Source organism: Delphinus delphis, chromosome 15 (assembly GCF_949987515.2).
Source record: "Delphinus delphis chromosome 15, mDelDel1.2, whole genome shotgun sequence".
Taxonomy (NCBI): Eukaryota; Metazoa; Chordata; class Mammalia; order Artiodactyla; family Delphinidae; genus Delphinus; species Delphinus delphis.
The window spans coordinates 54,814,326-54,842,065 of NC_082697.1; the positions used below are offsets into that span (position 1 = coordinate 54,814,326).

General features: G+C 40.3%; 1 protein-coding gene across 10 annotated transcripts in view; it reads left to right on the forward strand.

Annotated features, from left to right (window-relative positions):
• The window catches only part of RBFOX1 (RNA binding fox-1 homolog 1), a 1,483,287-nt gene that overhangs the window by 883,629 nt on the left and 571,918 nt on the right, over window positions 1-27,740 (forward strand). The window lies entirely within an intron of this gene.

Consider the following 27,740-nt stretch of genomic DNA (forward strand, 5'->3'; position numbering starts at 1 on the left):
TTCCCTTTTCTCCACACCCTCTCCAGCATTTATTGTTTGTAGATTATTTGATGATGGCCATTCTGACCCATGTAAGGTGATACCTCATTGTAGTTTTAATTTGCATTTCTCTAATGATTAATGATGTTGAGCATCTTTTCATGTGTTTGTTGGCAATCTGTATGTCTTCTTTGGAGAAATGTCTGTTTAGTTCTTCTGCCCATTTTTGGATTGGGTTATTTGTTTTCTTGATACTGAGCTGCATGAGCTGTTTGTATATTTTGGAGATTAATCCTTTGTCAGTTGCTTCATTTACAAGTATTTTCTCCCATTCGGAGCGTGGTCTTTTCATCTTGTCTATGGTTTTCTTTGCTGTGCAAAAGCTTTTAAGTTTCCTTAGGTCTCATTTGTTTATTTTTGTTTTTATTTCCATTTCCATAGGAGGTGGGTCAAAAAGGATCTTGCTGTGATTTATGTCATAGAGTGTTCTGCCTATGTTTTCCTCTAAGAGTTTTATAGTGTCTGGCCTTACATTTAGGTGTTTAACCCATTTTGAGTTTATTTTTGTGTATGGTGTTAGGGAGTGTTCTAATTTCATTCTTTTACATCCAGTTTTCCCAGCACCACTTAACGAAGAGGCTGTGTTTTCTCCATTGTATATTCTTGCCTCCTTTGTCAAAGATAAGGTGACCAGATGTGCATGGGTTTATCTCTGGGCTTTCTATCCTGTTCCATTGATCTATATTTCTGTTTTTGTTGCAGTACCATGCTGTCTTGATTACTGTAGCTTTGTAGTATAGTCTGAAGTCTGGGAGCCTGATTCCTCCAGCTCCTTTTTTCTTTCTCAAGATTGCTTTGGCTATTCGGGGTCTTTTGCGTTTCCATACAAACTGTAAAATTTTTTTGTTCTAGTACTGTGAAAAATGCCATTGGTAGTTTGATAGGGATTGCATTGTATCTGTAGATTGCTTTGGGTAGTATAGTCATTTTCACAATGTTGATTCTTCCAATCCAAGAACATGGTGTACCTCTCCATCTGTTTGTATCATCCTTGATTTCTTTCATCAGTGTCTTACAGTTTTCTGCATATAGGTCTTTTGTCTCCTTAGGTAGATTTAGTCCTAGGTATTTCATCCTTTTTGTTGCAATGGTAAGTGGGAGTGTTTCCTTAATTTCTCTTTCAGATTTTCCATCATTAGTGTATTAGCCAAAGCAATCAGAAAAGAAGAAGAAATAAAAGGAATCCAAATCGGAAAAGAAGAAGTAAAACTGTCACTGTTTGCAGATGACATAATACTATACATAGAGCATCCTAAAGATGCTACCAGAAAACTACTAGAGCTAATCAATGAATTTGATAAAGTAGCAGGATACAAAATTAATGCACAGAAATCTCTTGCATTCCTATACAGCCACCAGCTTTTATAAATAAAGTTTCATTGGGATACAGCCATTTCTGTTTGTTTACATGTTGCCTTTGGCTACTTTTGTGCTGCAGTGGTAGAGTCGAGTAGTTTTATCAGAGACCAGAAAGCCCACAGTGCATAAAATATTTATTTCTGACCCCTGATTAGGAGAAAAAATAGTCAATAGAAAGTGACTACAAGGTGAATCAAATGTTTAGATTAGTAGACAAGTTATTCTGAAAATAACTATTATACATATTGAAGGATTTAAAGAAAAAGATGGACACAGTGAGTTCACTGATGGGAATCTCAGGAGTGGAGTGAAAACTATAAAAAGGAACTAAATTGAATTCTAGAACTGAGCTGTATAATATCTGAACTGTAAAGAGCAGATTAGAATGCTGAATAAAGAAATCAGTAAACTTTAAGGTAGAATAGAATAATAGTGTCGAGGAACAGAGAGAGGAAAAAATATTAAAAAAGAATTGAACAAATCCTCAGTGAGCTGTGGGAAATATCAAACATTTAAATACATATAATTGGAGTTCCAAATAGAGGAGAGAGAGAAAATGGGACAGAAAAATATTTGAAGATTAATGACCAAAATCTTTCCAACTATGGTGAAAACATCAACCTATAAATCCTGAGAGTATAGGAAAGTAATTAAGCCATCTAAATACAAAGAAATAACATATCCAGGACATCATAAAGAAACTGCTCAAAAGCAAAGATACACAGAGTGCACCTGTTTTTGGAAAGAAGATTTCTATTTGTCTATTGTGCAATCTGAGTATAGATGACTAAGACCCATAAAGCCATCCCCCAGTGAAACATTGTGCGGACTTATGGGAATGAAAAGTGGGGAGAGGTAGAAGACGGACTCATTGATAGCAGCATAAAAGGGAAGTCAAAGAGAGAATTTTAGAAGAGAGAAAAGGCCAAGAGATTCATCAAAATGAGGAGGGAGCATATGGCAAACTCTATGGTGGTCAAGATCTAGTGTCAACATTATTGGAAGTGTATGACTAATGGGACTGAAGCTGGGGGGCTGATCTCACTACAGATAGATAGTCTTGTTATGGTGTATAAGTGAAGACTGCAGTGATCTTCATATACAGGGAGTAGTTGGTACTGGCTAAAATAGTGGGAACCCTTGCAACATAACCCCTCTCTTGGACACCAGCAGTAAAAGTGCTTCATTGCTTGGTGATGACCAAGGTCTTCAAATGCTCACAGTTATTAGTTTTAGTGAACATTTCAAAAAGTAGAGCACCAAAGGTTGCCAAAGAACTCTAGAAGAGGGTCATGAAGTGGAAAACTTTTGGCTGTTGTGTTGCTTTGGGACACTTTTCTGGTACACATAATGATTGAAAAAGAAATACTTAAATACTTGCCAGTATTTTAAAAATCTGGAGGTTTCACGTAAATATCCAGATTTCTAGCTTCTCTTTAAAAGACAAATTTTTAAATAAATAAAAATCCATGAACTTTTGGGCTTACATGGAAACAAGTTTTTGAAGATGAGAACCATTGCTTTATTTAGGTAACATGAATACTATAGTTTGTCATTTGCTATTTATTGTCACACATGTGCTGTTTTCATTATTTGCAGAGAGTTAAGTAGAAAGGAAAAATTGCCTTTACCCAAATGTTTGTTAAAAATGGAAAAATAAAACATAGACCAAGAAGAATCACATGGTCTGTTAAAAATAAATAAGATATGCCAGTAAACCGATGTCATATACCCTCCCAGTTTCACTCAAATGCATCAACTGTGTGACTCCCTGCAAATACCTGAATTTCTTTAAATGTTTGCAGTAGAATGAACAACGCAGAGGGAGTGTAAACAATTCGAAATGCCACTTTCCCGTTGCCAACCAAAATACTCACTTGTAACAGTTGATACATATTCTGGATTCACCACTGTAAATTCCCATTCCAATGTCATGGTTGATAAGCCCACTTATATACCTCTCATGAGCCCAAGGGATAATGACGTAGGTCCTTGTACAGCTTAAGTAATGTCACCTCTCTTGATACCACAGAACAGGCTTCTGGTTAGTTAAACACTTACTTTCTAACAATTTGCTAACATTGCATTCCTAGAACAGCTTGGAAGGATGAGCTGTTAGCAGGTGTGGGTATGTGGGGTGGGAGAGACATCAGTCTGATTTCTTGGAGCAGGGCCATTTTCGTGGATTAGATCCTAGAGATTTTCCTTGTACAGACTTCTGGTGCACCTACAATTTTCTGCCCAGAAATCTCTTCAAGTTTTAGCTCTGGGGGAATGATAACTGTGAGCAAGCAGCTTCCCAGCAGCACGCATGGCACTGCAGTCAGGCTAGTCCTCCTTCAAACAATCCATGAGGGGAGATCATGGCATTGGAGGGCAGGGTACCATCAGGTCAATAGCTGATGTTTAACTGACCCCATGTTTAACTGACCGATGTCAACGTTGCTTTGCAAATTGCAATGAGTTTTACATGATGAGTTTTCTTGAGAAAGAAAAAATGAGAATTTTAGCTTCCTAGAGGCGGCAAAGTCAGCACATTTATTAGCATCAAGGATGAAAAGTCTCAAAGATTAACTAATCTGTGAATAACTGCGCCGTTTGTAACATCATCAACACGGACTAATGGGGAGACAGTGAAGAGGATTGCAAGTATTTTCAACCTGTCATCATATTAGTGCAAGGATCATATTCGCTACTGAGTTGCTAGGCAAATACTCAGTACTGTGTTTGTGTCTTCTTGCTGTAATTTGTACCGTATTAGTAGCATCTTACCATATTAGTGACATTAAAATGTTTTTAAAATTACATCTCTTGGGTGGGTGGAAATGGAATGTTCTGAGGTTGTGGGAGTGTTAGTCATATTAAACTTGCCCTGTTAGCAGCTTTCTTTTAAACTGATACTTCAATGAGGTTTTAATATAAACAAAATGTATTTTTGAAAGGTGCTTCTAGCTACAATTTCTCCCAGTCCATTACCCACTTTGCATCCCTTTTATGAAACTTGAAATTGTGCTTTTACTGAGGAGGCAAAGTATTTGCTCAACTCATGAATCCCAGTAGTGAGAAGGTGACCACAAGGGCTGAGTTACTCTGGCTCCCATAGTTGCAATAGTATTACCACTGTCACTGCTAAGAAAGGCAAGCATCTTTTGAGATTTTTCTGCCTGTACCTATCTGTACCACTTAATACCTTTCCCCTGGACTCATGCAGAATGTTGGTGACTCTGCTCTTCCTGCTTTCACATCGTCATGCTATTTGGATTTCATCAGTCATAGCTTTCATGCAGAAAAATGGGGGAGGAGCACTGAATTGTCAAAGCACCCCGGGTCCACTACACAGGGTTTTACGGTATCACTGAAACTGGTTTAGGAATCACCTTGTGAAGTGACCTAACCCAGGTATGGTTTGGCTTTGTGACATGGCTTTTTCCTCTGTTTATAACCAACCACATGGACATTCTTGTTAAAAAGAGCTTCAGACTCCATAGAGTCAGTATGTTCATTTCCTAGGGCAGCCTTAACAACATACCAAAACTGGGTGGCCTCCATCAACGTATTTGTTGTCTCACAGTTCTGGAGCTAGAAGTCAAATCAAGGTGTCAGCAGGGCCATCTTCCGCTGAAGTTTCTAGGGGAGAACCTGTCTTTGCCTCTGCTAGCTGCTGGTATAATGTGTGCCCAATCTTTGGCATCCCTTGGCTTGGAGATGCATCACTCCAGTTGGATGACCATCTTCTTGCTATGTCTTCATGTCATTTTCCCACTGTGCCTGTCTGTTACTGTGTCCAAATTGTCTCTTTTGAAAAGTAACACCAGTCATATTGGATTAGGGTCCGTTCTACTAACTTCTTTCTAACTTGATTATCTCTGTAAAGATCCTGTTTCTAAATAAGGTCCCATTCTGAGATACTGGGCACTGGGATAGTAAGGTATCTTTTGTGGGGAGGGGCACAATTCAACCCATCACATCAGAGTTCTCTGTTCTTTTTTTTTTTTAAGTAAATAAATTTATTTATTTATTTTTGGCTGTGTTGGGTCTTTGTTGCTGCACACGGGCTTCCTCTAGTTGCGGTGCGTAGGCTTCTTATTGCGGTGGCTCCTCTTGTTATGGAGCACAGGCTCTAGGCACGCGGGCTTCAGTAGTTGTGGTGAATGGGCTTAGTTGCTCCGCGGCATGTGGGATCTTCCCAGACCAGGGCACTAACCTGTGTCCCCTGCGTTGGCAGGTGGATTCTTAATCACTGCGCCACCAGGGAAGCCTCAACGTATTCTTTATGTGGTAGTCCTTTCTGTAACCTTTAATGATTTAATGGATCTTGGCAATGATCATCAATGGCTGCTAGTGTTGGAAGGTCTCCTGCAGAGGCAGGGGGCAGCTGTGTCTCACCATGGGGACAAGGACACTGGCAGCAGAAGTTCTGGGAAGTACTCCTTGGCATGAGCCCTCCTGGAGTCCGCCATCAGCCCCACCAAGGAGCCTGTGGTGCTGGGTTGCCTCAGGCCAAACAACCCGAGTTCTCTGTTCTTGTACGTTTCTGCCACACAGTGCCACAGTCACAGCAGCAGGAGCCTCGCAGCATAAGTTTCTGCCACCTGAGATGCTTGGCTATCATTAGTCCTTAGGGAACAGGAATATCTGCCTGGGGACCCAGCTGTCTAAGTTCCAGAGAGCTTCAGACCACTCCTTGGGCAGCAGCACGCAGGGAACAGGGAGTGATCAGAATTCTAAATCATCACATTATTTACGTTGTTTATAGCAAACAAATGTATCTATAGAGAAAATGAAGAGAAATAGGGGGAAGAGATGAGAACAGGATCACATTTAAAAAATAGAGATTACATCATTTGTTTATCTGCCCAACATATGTTTCCTAAGCATCCCACAATGTGTCAAATACTAGAAATATAGAAATAAAAAGACAATGTTCACATTCAAGTGATGTCTTCAAGGAGCTCACAGGCTAGAGGGGTATCCGTTGAGTTCCCTTGAATATAAAAATTAATATAATGATTATTTTTATGTTAGCATGAATCCTAACGCATGCAGTTTATTGAGCGCTTACACTGTGCTATGTGGCATGCTCATGATTTGACTTTTGTTATCTCATTAAGCCTTATGTTCAGTGATGTGGGGATTATCGTCCCCATTTTATTACTGATGGCTAGCAGGTTCTCTAACATACTCGAGATTACATAGGTCAGATGGAGGACCAAACCAGACTGGCTGACTCCCCTTCCCATCTCTACACCAACACCTACGGCCAGGGGCTGCCTGTGTTCATTGGCCAAGTCCAGTGTCCCTTGCCCGCTGCTGCATCTGGCTCAGCCCCAACTGGGCCATGCACACTGTGGGTTGTTCAGGGAAGGTATTCTAAGGAAGACCAGCGTGTACTCCTAGAAGAAGCTTGGGGATGGACACTGGGGGCAGGGAACACAATGAAAGCAACATTCATCTGCTTCATATGAGATGTTCTGCACAGGCAGAGCTGATTTTATACTTCGAACCCTGCATTCCATCTTGTAGCATAAGCCCCAGGCACAGAAGGAGAGATTCAGCAAGGTAGAGTCCTTCCTTGTCAAAGTCAGGTTGTAAATTCTTGGAGAATATAGAGGTGGTGTCACATCTGTTTCTCTCCCTCTGTATAAAGAAAAATAAAATGCCATTGTGAATAAGTACCTCATAAAGACTTTTGCATTATGATGGAGAGACAACCAGGAGGATGAGAGAGGAAAATAAACATTGCCGAGTTTGGCAGGAGGGAGATTTCTGGCGTGCTTGATGTGTTCAAACTCATGATCTAGGTGGTGGTTTCATAGGTGTGTGTGTGTGTATGTTGTGTGTATGAAATTGTACACTTAAGATTAGTGCACTTTATGGAATGGCAGTTGGCAAGTGTTGGAGGGAGGTGTGGGGAGTTATTGCTTAAGGGTACAGAGTTTCAGTTTTGTAAGATGAAAATGTTCTAGGCGTGGATATTGTTAATGTTTGCACAACAATGTGAATGCACTTAACGCAGCTTGACTGTACACTTAGAAGGGGTTAAAATTGTAAATTTTGTTATATATATTTTATCACAGATTTTAAAAAATCAGTGCTCTTTACTGTATCCATGTTATACCTCAATCAAAAAATAAAGGTGAAGTAAACAAAAGGTTCCATTTCCCTTTAATTTGGGGGCCCACTAGAAGGGTTGCATGGATCTTTGATAATTTCATGCAGAGTGGACAGAAAATTGCAGAGATCCTGACTGCAGTATCTCAGAGGATTGTCAAACACTGGTATAAATAATTTCCCTCCAGTGCTTTGCCCACCTTCCTGTAGCTTCTTCTGCTACCTAAGTCCTCATAATGAGTAACCTGTCTTTATCCTGGCAGAACTGCCTTCACTATGATTTCGATGCCAAAGAAATGACTGTTTGTGCTGAACAAGTTTAACAGAGCCTTAGTCCCCAGGAAATGTGTATTTTTCTCCTTCATGTTTGTTATAAAGTTTGCAGATCACTGTTTCTCTGCTTACTTAAGCTCTCTAGCCTATTCAGAGATCCCTCAGTGATGTGCTGTCTTGATGTCCTCTTATCCTGGTCCATGTTCTCTTAGGGTGCACTCACAACTTGATCTTGTCCAGCTGCATGTCAGCATTTTGGAATTGGCTGCTTTGGAAACCATCAGTGTTAGGGTATGCTTTGCATCACTACTTACACTGCGTAGTTCAACCCTCTCTGTCACCACCTGGTCCAGACCAGCATTGTTTATTGCCCGGAGGATTGCAGCAAACTCCTGACTGGTCTTTGCCATTGTCAGCGGCCAGGGGGACATAAGCCATCCCTAGTCGATTCCCTCGGTGGGTGGCTTCTCATTGCTCCTGGAGCAAAACCCAAACCCTGTGATGACTGAGGCTCTGCCTTAAACTGGTTCTTTTTTTAAATTTTTATTTTATATTGGAGTATAGTTGATTTACAATGTTGTTAGTTTCAGGTGTACAGCAAAGTGATTCAGTTACATGTATACATATATCTATTCTTTTTCAAATTCTTTTTCCATTTAGCTTATTACAGAGTATTGAGTAGAGTTCCCTGTGCTATACAGTAGGTCCTTGTTGATTATTTTATGTATAGTAGTGTGTACATATTAATCCCAAACTCCTGATTTATCCCTCCCCACCACCTTTCCCCTTTGGTAGCCATAAATTTGTTTTGTTAGTCTGTGAATCTGTTTCTGTTTTGTAAATAAGTTCATTTGTATCATTTTTTTTTTAGATTCCACATATAAGTGATACCATGTGATATTTGTCTTTCCCTGTCTGACTTACTTCACTTAGTATGACAATCTCTAGGTCTATCCATGCTACTGCAAATGGCATTTTTTGTTCTTTTTTATGGCTAAGTAGTATTCCATGGTATATATGTACCACATCTTCTTTATCCATTCATCTGCAGCACTATTTACAATAGCCAAGACATGCAAGCAACCTAAATGTCCGTCTATACATGAATGAATAAAGAAGATGTGATACATATTAAAGTGGTCCCTGCCTTGCTCTCCAGCCTCGGCTCTTGCCTCACTGGCCTTATTAACATACAGAATGCTGGTATCCTTTCCATTCTATTACCGCAGTTTGTGTCCTAACCCTTTGGCCACTATAGCTTTGGCTGGTCCTCATGGGAAAACCAAAGGGAGGACGAGTCTGGCTTTAGAGAATTCATCGCCAAGCCTGGAAAAATAAGAGCTCTGATTCCTCACTAATTATGGGAATAGAAGTAGCAGCAGTTTTTTTTACATGGGAGGCAATATTTATGTGCTTATCAATTAATTTGTTCATTGATTCAGTACATATTGAGCACTTCACTACACCCATGTTCTATATCTCAAGTTAGGAGTTGGGTAATTAAGTGCTGATTTTATTATAATTATGAGTTTTAAATATTTCATAGTAATTAAAATAATCATGTCCGTGACCTTTGCCTCATTAAGATGGACTAGTTGAGCAATACCTGCCTGAACAATGCAGTAATCGAATGGCCCTTATTGATTCACTCAGATATCTCTAATCATCTCCATGTCCAGGTCAGTCTTTTTGGTGGCCTAAATATTCCTTGAAGGCACTCAAGTTCGAGATAATGCGGTAGGGATTGCTGCAGCTTCCACTGTAGGGGGAAAGTCTACGTTTGCCCATGTGGCCAGAGAGATCAAAATTGGACATGAACAACTATGTGGTTTTAAGGGGAAGAAGAAATCATTAGATTCTTCCCATGCTATGTGGTTAATAGCGATTGTGGTTAACTGTCTCCATGGGATGCTGAAGACCCCCTCTGGAGGTCACTCACTGACGTCCTTATGCTCTGTGGACTGTCTTAGTGGAACACTGGCTTTATGGTAGGATATTGTAGCTATTACAGAATTGAAGACTTCTGGCTCAAAATGGATCAACCTACTCAGGACTTCCATTCTTGCAGATAATAGTGTCAAGCAAGGGCACAGTAAAATCATATAAAATAAAGGTCCCAGCACTAATTAAATTGGGTTTCTCAAGTCATCTTTCATATTCAGTTTAGTGTTTAGTAACTCGGGTTTTTAATGAAGACTTTCTTTCATAAAGTTGGAAGTCCGATGCTGCTTGTCCTATATTATCTAATATTTCATAGCGATATTCGATTTCTGTAGCAGATTAGAAACCACTTAAACAGATAGGTCACTAGTAGCTTAATCAATATTGCTTTTAGGCCATTGCTTTGCAATTGATTAATTATGGTATCCAGCTGATAATTGATAAATGGATTGATTATTTAAAAATAATTCCTCTTTGAGCATGAGAAAAAGGAGCATTAACTATATCCACTGTGAAAGCAGCTCCTGGACTACCAGCCAGGTTGCAAATGGGGGGAAAATTGGTCTTGAATTGAATATTTGAGTATGTTTACTTTGTTATTAAAATGATTTAAAATGGAAGTTTTGGGGATGGCAGTAAATAGAAAATGTCAGTGTGCTCATTTCAAGCAGCAAGGTTTGAGGAATTGATTGAATAATCAATTTGGTTATGAGCAGAATTTCAAACATAGAAATAATTTGCTGACACCCCCCGAGGGGGCAGCCCACTGAATGTTCCATTCTGTCTGTTTAACCTCTGGACTCCAGAGTAGAGAAATCATAACACCTCCCAAACTTGATTTATGGGAAACAGCTGTCTCCCGTTTGTGTCACAGTGATAAAATGTTTTACTGTCTTGGGTGAATCTCATTCCTTGCAGAGGGGCCATGTGTTCAAGCAGGTGGGTGGATGAGAGGGTGCAGGCTGAGAGGAGGGAGAGAAACAATCAGGAGAGTCCTTTATGGTAACAGAAGTTGAAAGCACAAGAGACAAATACTAGGTACCCATCCCTTGATCTCTTATAGACTACCAAGTCTAGACTATGCATCCACCCCTCCATGGATCAGATGTGTTTCTCTGTTAGTTTTCTTAAAGTTTGTATGAGAAATCAGTTCATTAACTCAGATGAGCAAAACATTATTTCATTCTTTATTTTGAGTCGACTTAATTTTGAATCCAGTCTCCTATCCTACTCATCAGGCAAAACATTCATTTTCAGCCATCGTAGAGCCCTCCCTTTTCCTAGGCATGTGCAGAGGTCTGGGAGGTGCAAATTGCAACAGCAAGAAGGCACTGGGGATGGATCATGGACTATCAGTTGATAGTGGTTACCAAGGCAGTATCTGCTGTGTGGTGCCCATGGTTTCTCTTGGCTTGGTGGCTCAGTTGCTTCTCTGTCATCCTTAAGAATGATGGCTCTGTAGTGAAGCTGGAAACCCTGGCACTTAGAATCCAGCTTTCCTAGGGTCACTGTGCAAACCGTCTTCTTCTTGAGACTCAGAGATGTATGGCCCACTTGCAGTCTTTGGAGCTCCTTCTCTCCTGTTACCTCTCCAAGGTACTCACACTCTCCCAATCTCCTTTCAGGTCACCTGTTGTAATCGCTCCTGTGGGTTTCTGATCCAAAGGTCATGAACTCAAATACCAACAAAACTTAGACAAGTGAATGAAAGAGGCAGACCCGGTATAATACAATTAAGACGTGGGGACCGTGGAGAACAGGAAAACATAATTCAAGTTTAAAGATACTCAGATACAATGAAATAAAACTCAGCACTCTACTAGTCAAATGAACTACCACTATATATAGTGGTGGTTCATTATATATACATATATACATACATATATATATATGCATACATATATGTATGTATTTCTTGACTTAGGCTTTAGCTAAAGGAAAAAAAAAACCCAAAACATTAATTTCAGACCATATCTTTGTATTGCTTTGTGCTAAGAAATGGACATGGGGGGAGAAAGTTGGGGGTAAAAGTAGAGGGAAGAAAGGAAAAAATATGGAGAGAAAAAAACATTAATATTTAAAAATTTGATCTTGCTATGCACATACTGAAGAGGAAAAAGAAAGTGTGAGTTTGCATTGATCTAGTAACCTCTAACTTAAAGAGACTTATTCTTTCCTTTAGTTGATTGCAGTGGAACCATTTGTATGAAACAGCCCCATGCCGTGATGAACTGACTTCATTGGCCATGTGAGAAGGGGAGGGAATTTTGGAGGGGGTGATACCTTTCTACAAGTTGAAGTTCAAAGACCAGAGCCCATTTGGTCTCCAGAGCTCACCTGCCCTAAGTTGAAATGAGATTTCTCCCTTATGCAAAATAGATGCCTTGTAACTTTCATTGTGGAAAATGAGCATTTGGTGAATGTAAAATATACACACATCATGATATATTCTCTCTTCTCTATCTACCTACCTACATACCTATCCATCTATCATCTATCTATCTATCCATCCATTTTTTCTACTAATGGACCAATATCTTAATTCAGATTAGGAGATACTGAAGACAAAATAAATATTAAATTGTAAACATTCTAGATGAACTATATCTGAAGTGCAGTGTTGAGTGTGTGTGTTTGTTCTCACATCCCAGATCAGATCAGAGGCATTTACAAACATAAATGTCCACAAGGGCCAGGTCCATGAGACAGTGAATCCACTTGCCATGTAACATCTGATCTCAGGGACGATTGGGAGTGGTGGAGACTGTGGAGAAATGGAGAGCATTTGCACCTGATGAGGGCAGCTGCTACTCGGCATTATTCCATTGTCACCACTGTACAAATGTCGATCTTACGTTGCTGGATCATCTAATAGTTCTAAAAAGAAAAGTGGTACTTCTGGGTTTTCATTTGAAATCTCCTGGTTTTTAAATATTGGCAAATAAGTTACATTTTAGAAAATGGACTGGCCCAAAGAAATGCATCTTCAGGGTCTTTGCTGCCTACTGATTTGAAACAGCTGCATCACCCATTTTCCGCCACTGAATTACAAGTATCTACCCAGAGACTGATACAGAACAGGTGTTCAGTAGACTACCTGTAGAATCAATGAATGAGCACACACATAAATATGTAAAGAATGAGGCTTAGTTATCTTCCCCCCACCTCAAGATTTCCTATCAGGAAGGGCACATTTTGTCCTCGGTGCAAGTCTAGAATTAGTGGAGATCATGTGTAGAGGTGATATTTATCACCCAAAATAATGAAGACGATGGATTTCCCATTTTTCTTCACCGTAATGACATAGTGTGTCCAGGACTTCTCCTAAGGAGGATGACTAACCTTTTTAGTTTGTTTGGGGCTATCCTGCTTTTAGCCCTGAAAGTCCTGCATCTCAGGAACGCCCCCCCGCCGGACCCTGTCAAACCAGTACAGTTGGTCACCCACCTCTCCATCCTATTGTGTGACTCAAGGGCCTTTCAAATGCTGTAGGTCAGTGTACATGCACGACTGAGACTTTACCAGCTGTTGACTATGTGGTTCTCTTCTTGCCACTTGGATGTAGCCAGCTCTGAGCATCTCTCCATTGCTGTTTGTTTAATGGCATGTCTTGGCGTTAGTTCTCTCCAAACTGCTTGGCCATTATGCATCTTGATGGGCTATCTGTGGGCTGTTTTAACAGGTGCCTTGCCACCTGCCCAGTGCTGCAGATGACTCCATCATTTAGCTAATGCATTTTAATAATTTAGGTGACATTTTGCCTTGTGCGATTTTAAGGAGAAATGTAAATCAACTTGGGGGCTCAGCCAGTTTCTCTGTGTGATGTGTAAATATATAACTAATGGTCAAAACTCAGGCCCGAGCAAGAGATCATTTTTTTCCTCCCTCTCCCCTAATGTACAAGATGTATTTTAATATTAATTCCTCCTATATCCATATATCAGTAATTGAGTACTGCATCAATTAATATGCTGGGCAAATTGCATTCCCCATACTCTTATTTGCGATGTATTTCAGTGATGGAGATAATTTTCAAGATAAAGTACACAATTTAAAATGGATTAAAAAGAACAATTAATAAAGGAGAATTGATTCAGGGAAAGAAAAAAATTTGAATAATTTCAGGGAATCTTAGCTGTGCATCCAAGCCTGTGGATTTTGTAAGGAGAGCCTGTCGAAATGATCAAGTTTTATGCATACCACAGGATTTCCCAGGTCTGCAATTGCAAAGGATGAGGGAGAAGGAAACACACACACACACACACACACACGCACGCACACACGCACATCTGGTCTCCTAATGAGGGCATGTGTATCATCTCCATCCTTAGGTTAGCAAGGCCAAACATTTGTGCTAGCAAGTCTTTCTGAGGCTTTCCATTTGCTGGGTCGAGTTGGTGGGGCTTGGTTTTGCTTTTGATTTGCTGAATTGGCACAGAAGCGTCCACAGCCCATCTTTCCTGGTACACACCCTGGCTGAGAGCCCTGCGCAGGGAAGCGGCTGCCCCTGGGCAGCTGCAGCGTGGACAGCAGGCAGCCTCCGAGCCCGCAATGACAAGGCAGGGTCGGTAGATGGCTGTAGACAAGTGTGCTGAGCCGTGTGCTATAAGAGCAATGAGTCTGGGGAGGCCTTGACTGGACTGGATGCTGCTTTTATCTGAAGTACATTTAAAGAGATAAAGGGGAAGCTGGGTTACTGAACATGTTCTTTTTCTCTGCGGCTGGAGCTTTACTTTGAGTTAAAAAAAAAAAAAAATTCTCAGATGCTGGCCTCCCAGAGTCAGCGGCTCCGTGCAGATGTGCTTTTGCCTCAAGAGGATCGGCCGTCTTCCTGTAAATTTCACCAGTGGGGACTTCCGTGAACCTCCCACCAGCCGTCAGGAAATGGTGTAGCGCCTTTTGTTTATGATTACACCATCGCTATTATTATTAATACTACAAGCATCATCAGGGTTTGTGGTCGCCACTCTTGCTGGCTGCCTAAAGTATCCGGATTTTTGCTCATTAAGGAGCCACACCAAGAATTTGTTACCAAAAGCAGCCTTGACAGGAAAGAGAGGAAAGGCAAGAGTTAGGAAGGAGAGAGAGAGAGAGGCAGCCTGAAGCAAGTCACATCACACACAGTGCCACTGAAGGAATGCTATCCTCATAAACTCATAAACAAGCACACCAAACCTTAAGGACTTGACAGGAAAAGGCAAGATTTTCTACCCACTGGTTTCAGTTTTTCTTCCAGATACTCTTGGTGAAGTAAGGAGACTTCTGTTTGCTGACAGAGAGCCCTTGATTTCTCTTTCAAGATGATGATGTATTTGTGGGTAGGTAGCCTCCCTCCCTCCCTCCCTCCCTCCTTCTCTCTCTCTCTCTCTCTCTCTCTCTCTCTCTCTCTCTCTCTCTCTCTCTTTCTCTCTCTCCCTCTCTCCCCCCGCCCCCCACCCCACGCCCCACTCTCTCTCTCTTTCTCTCTGATTAATAAATTGACTTCAGGGATAAAGATTGCAGCTCAGAGTAATCGCATTTTGTGTAAGGTGATTATGCTTGTGGCAGAATAATCTTGCCCTGCTACAGTACATGTGCTTGCGTTTCCAGTGGGAGTTTAGGAAGACCTGGTTCATTAGCATTAAGCTGCAATTTTATTTTCCGTTGCAAAAAGGAAACCAAAAAAAAGATATGTAGGGGGAATGCATGGCTTTCTCTTTTCTTGAAACACTGTAGATGGTGAACTCGGAAAAAAAATTTTTTTTTAATAAAGGAAAGGTCTAGAAAAGCCGGTTCAGGCATGAAGCAAATTCTGCATCACTTGTAGCTGTGCAGGATTTCATTTAATTACTAAGAATGAACTGTTCGGAGTCGTGGTGGCTTTTTGTTTGTTTGGTTTGGTTTGGTTTTCTCTCACAAGTGACTACTTGTTTGTCATTTGGGGGCTGAGGGTTGGAGATGTGAGCAGGGTATCTTATTTGCCTTCACCAGGTGTGTGTTTGTATGTGTGTATTTTACAAGATCTGTCTGGCAAAAGGTGGATTTCCCCGTACTTGTTCTGGCTTACTGATAAATATTATATAGTTATTATTTTGTTTTCTTTTTCAGGAGATGGCATGAAAATAAAAGCACTGAAGTGGTAACCTGTAGTTATGAATTCCACTATCTAACTGTCAAGGCAATTTAAAAAAAGTCATCTAGCATGAAAGGCTTAGAAAAATTTCTCAATCATATTTTGGGGGACACAGATACATCCTAGTTGAGTTTGGCCACTGAAGGAGTTGTGTGCATTTATCAACCAAAGACTGGCTCTGTGATTTCAGGTTAAAGATAGGATGCTCCCTGCGTTTTCAAGGGAGGGAGACATTTCCGAGGTAAAACAGTACCTCTCTTTTCGTCAGCATCATCATCGTTGTTTTTTGTTGTTCAGCATACTTAGAAAAACCTCTCTTTATTTTCCTCCCTCCTATCGTTCTTCTAGTTCAACTCAGATCCATGAACTTGTCTTTGCTGTAAGGAAGAAAGCTTCGTTAATCACCCCTGTTCTTTGACCTCCACTGGTGTCTCAGCCTGCCCCTCATTAAGCTTTGCAATCTAGACTTTTATTTTTCCCCTCTTTTCTTTTGTACATTTTCTTTTATAGTGACTTTAGCTCCATTTACACCTGGTTTATTTCTGCACAGTTCAACACAATGAATCCTGCCAGTTGGGGACAGACTGTCTCTATTATTATTTTGTTTTCATTTTAGGGCAAGTTTCCTCTTTAAACTTGCCTCTTATGAAAGAGGTGTTTGGAAATATCAAATCACTAAATCGCATAAACTTAACAGATAGTTTTACCTAAAAACACTGAATTCTCATGCCATCTATTTTTGACGGTGGAGGTGGAAACAATTCAAATTTTGAATGTTTACACATGATTTTTAAGCACTAAGAACATTTTTCACGTGGGATTATGACATCAGTTATTAAGGAAATATCTGCCAGTGTTTGTGGGAAAGGAGTCTATTTTGGTTTGTATTTTGTGAGTGGGTTCTGGCTAACTGTAAACAAATTTCTATTTTTTTAGGCTGTGGTGAGTAACAATTTACGAGTTACAGTTTTTCTCTGAAAAGAAGAAAAAGTTGCGAAGTGGTGCCATTGATTTTATTTATGAAGTTTGCTGCCTCTTACACATGTGCATGTTTGCAACTCAGAGCAGGTGGGGAAACATTGTGTGTCCCAGACCCTCAAAGCTTGCTAACCTGATTCCTGGTAATTAGTCCTTGGCTTGTAAAAGCTGCATGCCTTAATTTCTATTTTCTTCTTTCCAACCGATGCTTTTCTGTGCTACCTGTTTTTATTCACTGCGTATATCAAGTCAAAAAATGGTTACTACCTCTTTGCCCTGTGTTCAGGTATTCTATTTACATCTTTAATTCCGAGTTTCAGGGGTTTACATTCAAAAAATGGCAGAGACTTTAAGTTGTTAACAGCTGGATCCATGCTGTTTAAGGAGATATGAATTGGTGAGCTAGCTTTCACTATGGATTGGAGGATTTTTCCATTCTTTTCTTCCTCTTCTTCTTCTTTTTTTTTTTAACGCAGAGGTTCTGCTGTTGCCTTGTCTGTAAATAAAGATACTCTAAATGTGGCTGATATCTCTTTTAAGGGCTTGTATTGCTTTAGGAAAATGAGTCTCAGCTATATCCATGTATGAAAATAGTGTTTGCTGTTCTCTCATGGATGTAAAAATGAAAATGAAGAGACTTGGAGATACAGTAAAACAAAATTTGTATTCAGTTTATTCCCGTCCTTGTTTCTGAAATATGTCAAGTAGGCTCTTTATATGCACCTGTGTTAATAGCACATGATTTCGGTGAGAATATTTTTATTAAGACTGAAAACTTTTTGCTGGGTGGAGTTGCAGGAGCGGTTGGGGTAGAGCCTTCTCTCTTTCCCTCTGTCTCCACTCAGTTATTGCAGTGGATCGGGAGTGTCTTCTCCAGATGAGAAAGGCAATGAAATGCTTTGGAATAGTCCTAGTTAAAAACACAGTATAGCTTCTGGAAGCCAGTCTGATAATATAACTGTAGACACAAACACTTGAAATCTTTTAGCCCCATCTAACATTTGTATATTCTTTCCTTCAATTTCTTTTGGAAGTTTTTCCTATAAAAAATAAGATTGGTAGTTTTCCTGGTGCTTCATTTCCCCTGGATGAGGACAGGTCAGTGTACAGGGAAAAGAAAGACGAGTTCTCTGGCACCCTTTGTTAACTTCTGGGCAGTTTTGCTTCATCAAACTCAGTTGCAGTAGAAGATAGAAACAGCTTTCCCTGGGGACTCGCAGAAAAAGCAGGGGAATCACTTTTACTGAGGCCCTGATCTGTGTGGGGTACCAGGCTATACATGCCCTAGAATAAGATAAAGCCCTCTTGGGCAGCACAACTATTGTTATTTAATTCCACTAGCATTAGTCTTTCCTGGGATACAGTTGAGCTGTGTCTTCCCAGGGCTGGGCAAAACACACTGGCAATTGACAGTTGCTCATCTAATTCAGAGGTAAGACACTATTTACCCTCATCCCTCATGTCCTGGACCAAATGGTCCCCAGTTTAAATTCCACTGGGATGAGCGTTCATTTTTGACTCTGGGACCTTTTTATTTCTCTCTACTTCTTTTCTCTCTTAAAATAGAGAACCGTTTCCATTTTATTATTTCTACACAAACGTTCTCATTTACATACCATATCTTCCTCTGTTCTTTTAACTTCTAGGAAAAAATACTGCAATCTTGATTTTAACTTTCTTATCATGTTATATAGTTTTCCCCCTATTCTTTTATAAACAGAGGTTTATACATACATGTCACGGCTTAAAACGGGTGGAGAAGAACAAGTAGAGAATTTCTGAGTGGTTTTGTAAAAACAGTGGAGAGAGACAGTCACCCCAGTAGGCAGCATCACAGTTCTTGCCAATGCAGTTCAAATCACTTAAAAAAAAAAAAGAATAAACCAAAACTCATCATTCTTTCTCCAGGATCCTGGGAGTTCTGTATTTCCCATCATGCGTTACCCTTGGCAAAAACTCCACCAACCAGAATATTCTATTCTCAGCCTGCTCTTAGCAAACTGATGAAGTAGCTGAACATACCCGTAGTCTATCTGTTGCATTTTCAGCTCATCCTGGGTATTTGGGGACCCTCCTCTGATTTTCCCATTTTCTTTCCTGAATGCCTAAAGCTTTTTCTGTTCTATGCTCCACATTCTAGCCTTTGCTTATAAACTGATGACAGATTGCTTGACTTATAGATTCTATATAGAGATTATGCATAAATTATAGGTATAAACTATAGTTGTTTTATGTTCCAGGGTCATCGTGCCAATTTTATTTCAACCCCTGTAGGGCAGAAGCATCTCTTCCTTTTAGTTTACGTTTGCCTTCATACTTTATTTCAAACAAACAATACATTCTCCCTTTGTAGTGAAATTAGTCTGAGAAGAAAATAAATAGCACAAACTCTTCTACTACCTAAGGTATGTACCTAAATATTAACCCTACTCAATTTCGTACAGGTATTTTTCCCACACACACATATGCACGCCTGCACTTATTTTCTCAATTTGGAGACAACTAAAAGCCATGCCATTGACTTGTTAAGAGTGTTTGTTGTTGTTTGCTTGTTTGTTTCTGCTTTGAGTGTATGTGTGTGTTTATGTGTAGAGGCCAAATGCTATGGTGTTAGAGTACTGTATCGACTGTAAAACACATCTCAAGTTTAGATACACTGAAATGTGAAGATGGAAACAAGAAAGTCTCTGAGAGGGAATATTCTGTTGGAAAAGATGAGAGCATAGTCTGAAAACTTACTGTTTTGTAACCTGCTTTTGTCACTTAACATTTTGTGCCATTAAGTGTTTTCCACAGCAGCATCATTAATGCTTGCGTACGTGGTACTCCAGTGTATGGATGTTCCATAATTTAACCAGTTTCTTTAACTGTTTGTTGTTGCTGCTTATAAAAAGCTTTGCTAGTATCGGGCATGGTGTGAATATATTCATTAAGCAAACACTTGTTCAGTTTGTTGATTATCTATTAAGACTTTATGGAGCACAAACTCTCTGCCAGTCATTATACTGGGCCTTGGGAAACATACCATTAAGTAAAAGGTGTTCTGAAAATTAGGAAGAGCTGAAAATGGAGGGTTGGTTGTTAGCATCAATCACCTGTTGACTGCAATTCACAGATTTGTTAATTCTTTTGTTTCTACTTCAGATATTTGCTCCTTTGGGCCAAATCTAACCCCAGAGGTTCTTCATTTTCATTGCGATTTCTAGTTCTGCTTTGGTACAACAGAGTCCCAAGTATGGTCTTTTTTTTTTTCCCAAGTTAGTTGACCCATTAATTGAATGGTTCTTTTTTGTGGGAATTTGTCCTAGAGATTTTGGACAACCAAAGGAAACCTTTTTCGTTGTTGTTCTTGCTGTTGTGGAGAGAAAGATTTCAGTGCTTTATCCTGAAACTGAGAATTTCTACCTTTTCTATGACTGGACTGCTTTGTAGCAGAAATGCCTCAGGAATACAAAGATGACTCCTCTCCCCCCAACAAATTCACTTCCGACCTGGCAAGTTCACTGAGCACTGACATGGTCACTGTATATCTTAGTTAGGGGCCGAGACAAATGGACCCAGCCAACTCTGATTACTGTGATAAAGGTGTTCATCTTTACTGATCTCTTAGCTTCCTTGCCTATAACTTATACTAGAATCCTTGCTATTGTCTGTATATCACCAGGGGCAGCTCAGAGCTCCAGACAGACTCCACTCTCCCAAACACTCTGATGACCATTCCTCCAAACCCAGCCCACTTCCTGGTCTGCATCCCAACAAAGGAACATCTGGAATGCTACTTAAAGATACTTATTAAACATTTGCAAAGGGCTAGTTTCCCAGCATCTTTAAGTCAGAGGGACCCAGTGTTCACATTCTCTTCAGGCGGAAGAGGAGTGACTGGCCCTCAGGAACATCCCAACCTTCTGGGTGATGAGAGGGAAAGTGGATGGCCCGAACATTAATGAATGAGAGCTCATTTACGACTTCCATCTTCTCCCCCTCTGACTTAACCATTCATGGCCTCTACTTACTGCAGATTCTCTCTGGCAGAAGGAGTAATACGTTATTTTCCGCTTGAACACCCAGAAGCCATTGATGTAAATTGATCGGTATTTTTTTGTGTGTTTTTCTGAAATTCTGTTTACATGCACATTCCTCTTTGTCTGTAAAGTGATTCGTATCATAAAGCCCCATCCATTTTCCTTTACAATCTAATAATGACACTGAACTCATTGAATTCTTGTGTCTAAAGATTCCTGTAAAAATAATGGTTCGACTATATAGGGCAGCAGATACATAGCATTGCATCAAAGGAAACAAAATTAAAAATGAGCCAATGTTTTCTCTCAGTAGGAAATTCTAGGCATTAGGTTTGTATTCCTTCCTGATGTGTGTATATATGTATATTTTAAAGCAAAGCCTGATGAGTATTAATATAAAAGGCTTATGGAGGCTTTATGTTTAAGTTTTAAACATAGTCTTTGGCCCAGTCTGGTTCTTTAGCTCCAGAGGATCAGAAAAAAAAAAATGACTTAATGCGAATCAGTCTTATTCTCCATTTTACTTTTTTTTTTTAACATCTTTATTGGAGTATAATTGCTTTACGATGGTGTGTTAGTTTCTGCTTTATAACAAAGTGAATCAGCTATACATATACATATGTTCCCATATCTCTTCCCTCTTGCGTCTCCCTCCCTCCCACCCTCCCTATCCCACCCCTCTAGGTGGTCACAAAGCACCGAGCTGATCTCCCTGTGCTATGCGGCTGCTTCCCACTAGCTATCTGTTTTACGTTTGGTAGTGTATATATGTCCATGCCACTCTCTCGCTTTGTCACAGCTTCCCCTTCCCCTTCCCCATATCCTCAAGTCCATTCTCTAGTAGGTCTGTGTCTTTATTTCTGTCTTACCCCTAGGTTCTTCATGACATTTTTTTTCCTTAAATTCCATATATATGTGTTAGCATACGGTATTTGTCTTTCTCTTTCTGACTGACTTCTACAGAGTGAAGTAAGTCCATTTTACATTTTGAGTGGTGTTTCATATGCCTTTAGAACATTTCACAAACCTTCAGACAAATACTTGATCAAATGATGCAGGTTTGAACGACATAACCAAATTAGTTTCTGTACAAACCTTGTGTCCCCATTCAGAGAAGAACAAATTGAAAAAATTGATATTCAATACCAACAAGATAATTTCGGGAAGCAACAGAGCATTGTTTTGACAACTAAGGAACATGAACCTTTTAGGACAAGCAGAGAGAGAATTGTACATTGTGCTTTCCATTTATTATCCAAAGACGTCTTAGTTGGAAATTCAAGAAAACAATTGGGAACGAGAGGTAGGTGTAGGAGGAAGAAGGTTTGGAAATGACGGGGGGCAATTTAATGCTCTTTCAAGAGTGTTGTGGACTGGATAGGATGCACCATGTCTTTGCACTCTGAATCTCATATTCCCCATGGTTTTATCACTTAGAGTCAGTCTTTCACATTTTATGTATTGGATTGACACCCCCAGGAACCTTGACATGAGGATTTTTGTATTCCTTTTGCAGTTTTTTATTCTTGATATATTATTTATCCCACTCCAGTGTCTGGCCAGTACATTAGGTGGTATGGCTGAGATGGGAGATGCCTTAAACAAGTGCAGATTGTAAAAGGGGTGGGGGGCGGGAGCACGAGCAAACGAAGGCTAAATAATGTACTATGGCTAACATCTGGAATGTCTGCTTTCTTTGATTACCCAAAATTTTGCCCCCATCTCTTAACCGAGAAACAGACTTTGCTTTTTCCAGTACATCAAAGATGAATGTGCACTGAAGAAAAATCTGTCTACTATTAAAGACTGACCTGCAATTCTGTTACTTGCTAATCTGTTCATTGACAAAGTTCATAATTTGTTCTAACTACAGGGTTCTGTCTTAATAGAACCCATGACAGAGTGAAAATTTGGCTAAATTTTTGTCGGTGATGTGGAATTGCACACTCATATTTGGCTGTTTCTTCTTTAGTTCTCTGAATCAGCCTGTGGGTTTTTTCAGGTGAGAAAGTGTCCTTCTCTATACTTGGATGTCATGATACACACTTGGTGGGAGCTCAGGGAATGTTTATTGATGGCGATCATGTTTACAAGATCTCAGTGCATCACTAGACAATTAGAAATTTGTTTTTTAATCTGTGTATTTGTTCAAAAATAGTCACTGAGAGTTTCCAATATGTCGGATATTGTGTGTGCTGAGTGTTGGGGAAACAGAGAGCGTGATGTGGTCCCAATCCTTGTGGAACTTATATATAGTTGAGGAGACATATACAACACAACACAACAAAGCACAAGTGGTAACATAGGAATAAAACCAGCAGATAAAGAGTTTTAGCTGAGGCTCATGGTTGCAGAACTAAGTGGAGTTTCAAAGAGGACTATATATGGACTCACATATCTTAGAAACCCAAAGACAGGCTTTCAAGGCCAGGGAGATGCAGGTGGTCAAGGCACGTCCTTGGGAATCTGACTCAGCTTCTCAGATCCACTTTCCCTTGCGCTCCTCCCACAAGGTGGCCGAGGTATTGTTGCAGGAATGGGGACCCCTTCCAGGGCCCAAGAGTGGGCTCTTGTCTAACATTCGGAAGTGAATTGTCCGAGGAGACACATGTGCTGACAAAGCAAAAGACTTTATTGGGAAGGGGCGACCAGGCGGAGAGCAGCGGGGTAAGGGAACCCGGGAGAACTGCTCAGCCATGTGGCTCGCAGTTTCAGGGTTTATGGTAGTGGGATTGGTTTCCAGGTCGTCTCTGGCCAGCCATCTTGCTTGGCCCATATTTGGTGACTCAGGGTCCTTCCTGGTGGTGCGAGCATCTCAGCCGAGATGGATTCCAGCGTGAGGGCTTCTGGGAGGTTGGTGGTCTCCTCCCTCTTTTGGCCCCTCCCTAATTTTCCTGGTCAGGTTTCCTGGTGCCATGTTCCTTATCAGGACCTCCTGTTGTAAGACAACTCAGGCAAGCAGGCCTGGCCACGGCGGGTGGTTTCGGTCAACAATTCCCTAAGGGTATCACTGGTGGCTCCAAGCTGATGTCCACTGTGAGCGCTATGAATATAGCAGCCCCAATGGATGGAACCCCATTCATCCAAAAAGTACTAGGTTCTGAGAAAGGTTCTGAGGCCAATTCTCTTGCACTTGGATTGGGTCACACCTACCCATCCTGAACCAATTCTTGAGACTTAATGTCCACACTTGGGTAAAATGCTGTTTGGAATCTGAGAATAGGCTCAGCTCAAAAAAACAAAACAAAAACCCATGAACTGAGAGTTGGGGAGAGGTGGTTTCCCAGGAAACATTAGAGAGCTGTTACCAGAAGGAGAAACAAATACTGGTTAGGTAAAAACAACAGATGCCTAAGATACAAATAAATAAACATGATAATTACAGCTTGCAGCAGCGTCTAAGACAAAAACAAAAAGAGTGCTGGAGTAGTAGAAAAACAGGAGGGGTATTAGGAATGGTGACATCAAGCAAGACTTTTCCAAGAAGGAGTCTTCTCAGCTGGGACCTGGGGGTTAGGAGGCTGCTATCAGGGAGGAAGCTGCTAGGCAGAGGTGGGGGTAAGCAGGACATTTTGTGCAAGGAAGTTCCAGAAGGCCAGGCTGGCCAAAGCTCAGAGGGCAGGGCAGCGTGGCCAGAGAGAGAGTTTTGAGGTGGGCAGGTACCAGATCATGTTGGGTTAGAGCCGCATTACACTTAGCCCAACATCAGCGGTCCCATCCGCAGCTCCCATGCAGCATCCTAGAATTAAAGCAGGGGGAGGCGGACCCCACAGAGAGTGGGGGAAGACAAAGGGAGTTGAGCTGCTTTTTTCTTCTATTTTAATTGAGAAGTGTTAGAGAATTGACTAGTCATTTTTCTCCCAGGATTTTATGCACCTCTCCATCTGCTACAAATAACCAAATTCCACCCAATGTGATTTTGTTACCACTTATAAAAAGAAAGTACACATACATGCTAAACCCACTGCTTCTCTGCATCCAGCCCTGATTTTCAAAGAAACCTGGTTCTCAGACCTCACCAATGACTTCTTCCTGTGTGCTGAATCAGCCAGCTTCTTGTGCTTATTTACCCAAAAATTCTGATGGGGGTTGGGCAGGGGGAGAATAAAGGACAAACCAAAAAAAGAGAACTGTAGAATATATTGAAACTCCGAGGTCTCCTGCAGAGCTGGGGAGGAATGGGCTGGGAGATCCTTGAATAAATCACAGCGCTTTGCACAATGGCTTGCTCTGTCCAATAACCTGGCACTTTTGGTTGACAATCAGAAATACAAAGTAGTTTAATAATAGCGTGTTGTCAGGAATTTGAAGCATCTTCAAGGTCATTCGACTTAAATGAGCTCAGTGATGGAGTATTCAAGTAAAGAGAGTGTTGTTAATGTGCTAAATTAAAAGGCTAATCAAAGAGGCAAGAGCTACAAATGAGAACAGGAGCACAATTAGTTAATGGAGGATTGAGAGTCAGACAGAAGGGAAAGGACTTTTTTTTTCATACGCATGATAACTTCACATTTTCCCCGAAGCCCTCAATGTTTTAAACCAGTGAAAGGGGCCAAAACTCTTAACGCCATTCTTTCATTTGAAAAATTAAGCCAAAGCCAAAGGCAGCATACTTTGTGAAAGCAAAGGGATTTTATAAACAGACGCATACACTCACATTAAACCGTGTACAATCATTTATCATATACAGATAATAACATGTTTCTTCTGAGGACATAGGACGTTACAATGGTTATGATCATGGACTTTGCAGTGAGGCAGAAACGTATTCAAAATCAAACCCTTCCAGGATTATCCACATGTAACCCTCCATTTCTCCATCTTTAAAATGGGGCTAATACTGCTGCACGAGGTTGCTATTCAGCAGGTATTGAGCTGGATTCCTGAGTGCCATACATGTTGCTTACAGCTGGCAGCCTTTTTTTTCCCTTTTCAGTCTTGCCTCACCCTTTTTTTTTTTTAACATCTTTATTGGAGTATAATTGCTTTACAATGGTGTGTTAGTTTCTGCTGTATAACAAAGTAAATCAGCTATACATATACATATATCCCCATATCTCCTCCCTCTTGCGTCTCCCTCCCCCCCTCCCTATCCCACCCCTCTAGGTGGTCACAAAGCACTGAGCTGATCTCCCTGTGCTATGCAGCTGCTTCCCACTAGCAATCTGTTTTACATTTGATGGTGTATATATGTCCATGCCACTCTCTCACTTCATCCCAGCTTACCCTTCCCACTCCCCATGTCCTCAAGTCCATTCTGTATGTCTGCATCTTTATTCCTGTCCTGCCCCTATGTTCTTTAGAACCATTTTTTTTTTTTTGTATTCCATATATATTTGTTGCTTCCTTCTGGTTGGTTGGTGACCAAATGATATTGCTTGTTCAATATTTGGCACGTCACCCTTGATTTGTACCTTTCTCAAAAGGTTGTAATGAAGATCAAACAATGTACTGCAAAAGAGGTACCTAGAATCATACGTGGCAGGTAGTAGGTGTTTGGTAAGAGTGAGCTCTAACCATAGTTATCGTTATTATTATAACAAAGAGCATCTTCTGCATGAATGTAGGTGAAGGATGAGGGTGGGTGTGCACACTGCAGGTCCAACCCCTCCATCTAGCTGCAGTGGGAAACGGCTTGAAAAGCGAGGAGTTTGGAGCCACCCAGGCATGGGTTCAAACTCATTTTGTACCATGTTCTCACTGTGGGATCTCAACCATTTTATTAACCCTCTTTAAAATGGGCATAAAACCTGTAGACCCTTAAGGATGAAATGACAGGACCTAGCTCAGTGTTTTGCCCTGCAAAGGGAGAACTTATGTTCCTTTTTTGCCTATTACTAATTAACTCTCAAGGAGAGCGGGAAAAAAGCTTCAGAGAAGGATGGAGAGAAAAGATAATAGCAGATACAAGCAGTTTTAAAATTTGGGCTCTAAAGGAATGAATCAATATTGGGTCTTAGTATCTGTGTTCTGAAAAATGGGTAGAAGAAAATGCCCTAGAAAAGTGTTCTTTTAAAAAAGAATAATGATTACTTTCTTTATGAAAATAAAAATACTTTGACATTATACAGAATTCAAAATATGAATAAAATGACCAATCCCCTAACCTATGACTCCCACTCTTAATATTTTGATAAAATTTTCCGTGTTTTAAAATCTATATATCTGAATTTACTTGGATATCCTTTTCCTTTGTATTTTCATGCAGATTACTTTAGGAGCATTTTCTGATGTTACTACATTTACTTGAAAATATGAGTTTTTAAAGACTGCATCCTTTTTTTTTAGCATTCAGATGTACCATAATTTACTTACCCATTTTCTTATTATTGGACATAGTTTTTAAAATTTTATTTTAACATAACTCGTGATAAATATTAATGAACTGAATAGTAACAACGTTAAAACTGTACAAAGTGGGCAAAGGAGAGTGAACAGATTTTTCAGACAGAAAAAAAAATGGACATAAATATAGGACATTATGTTCATCCTCCCCAATGTCAAATAAATGCAAACTAAAGCAAGTGTTTTGTTAAATTGAGAGATTGAAAAGGGTAATATACTGAGTGCTTGCCAGAGTTTGAGAGTACTCATTCTCATGCAATTTTGGTGGGAATCTAAACTGCTAAACATTTTTAGAGGTTAGTTTGCAAGTATAAAGATTGTTTTTAAAAGAGAGAAATGTGTACTTTATGATCTGAGAAAGGATTATATCCCAAGGAAATAAATATTGGCACGGGAAAAAATATTATGGACAAGGATATCTGATACTGAGTTATTTAAATACACTGAATATCTTCTCAAGTTTTTGTTTGGAAGAGAATAAAAGCCAATCATCTCAGGCTACAGTATTATTTAGAGAGTAGATGGTGCCTTCCTGCAGCTGTGTGCCCAGGATTAAGACA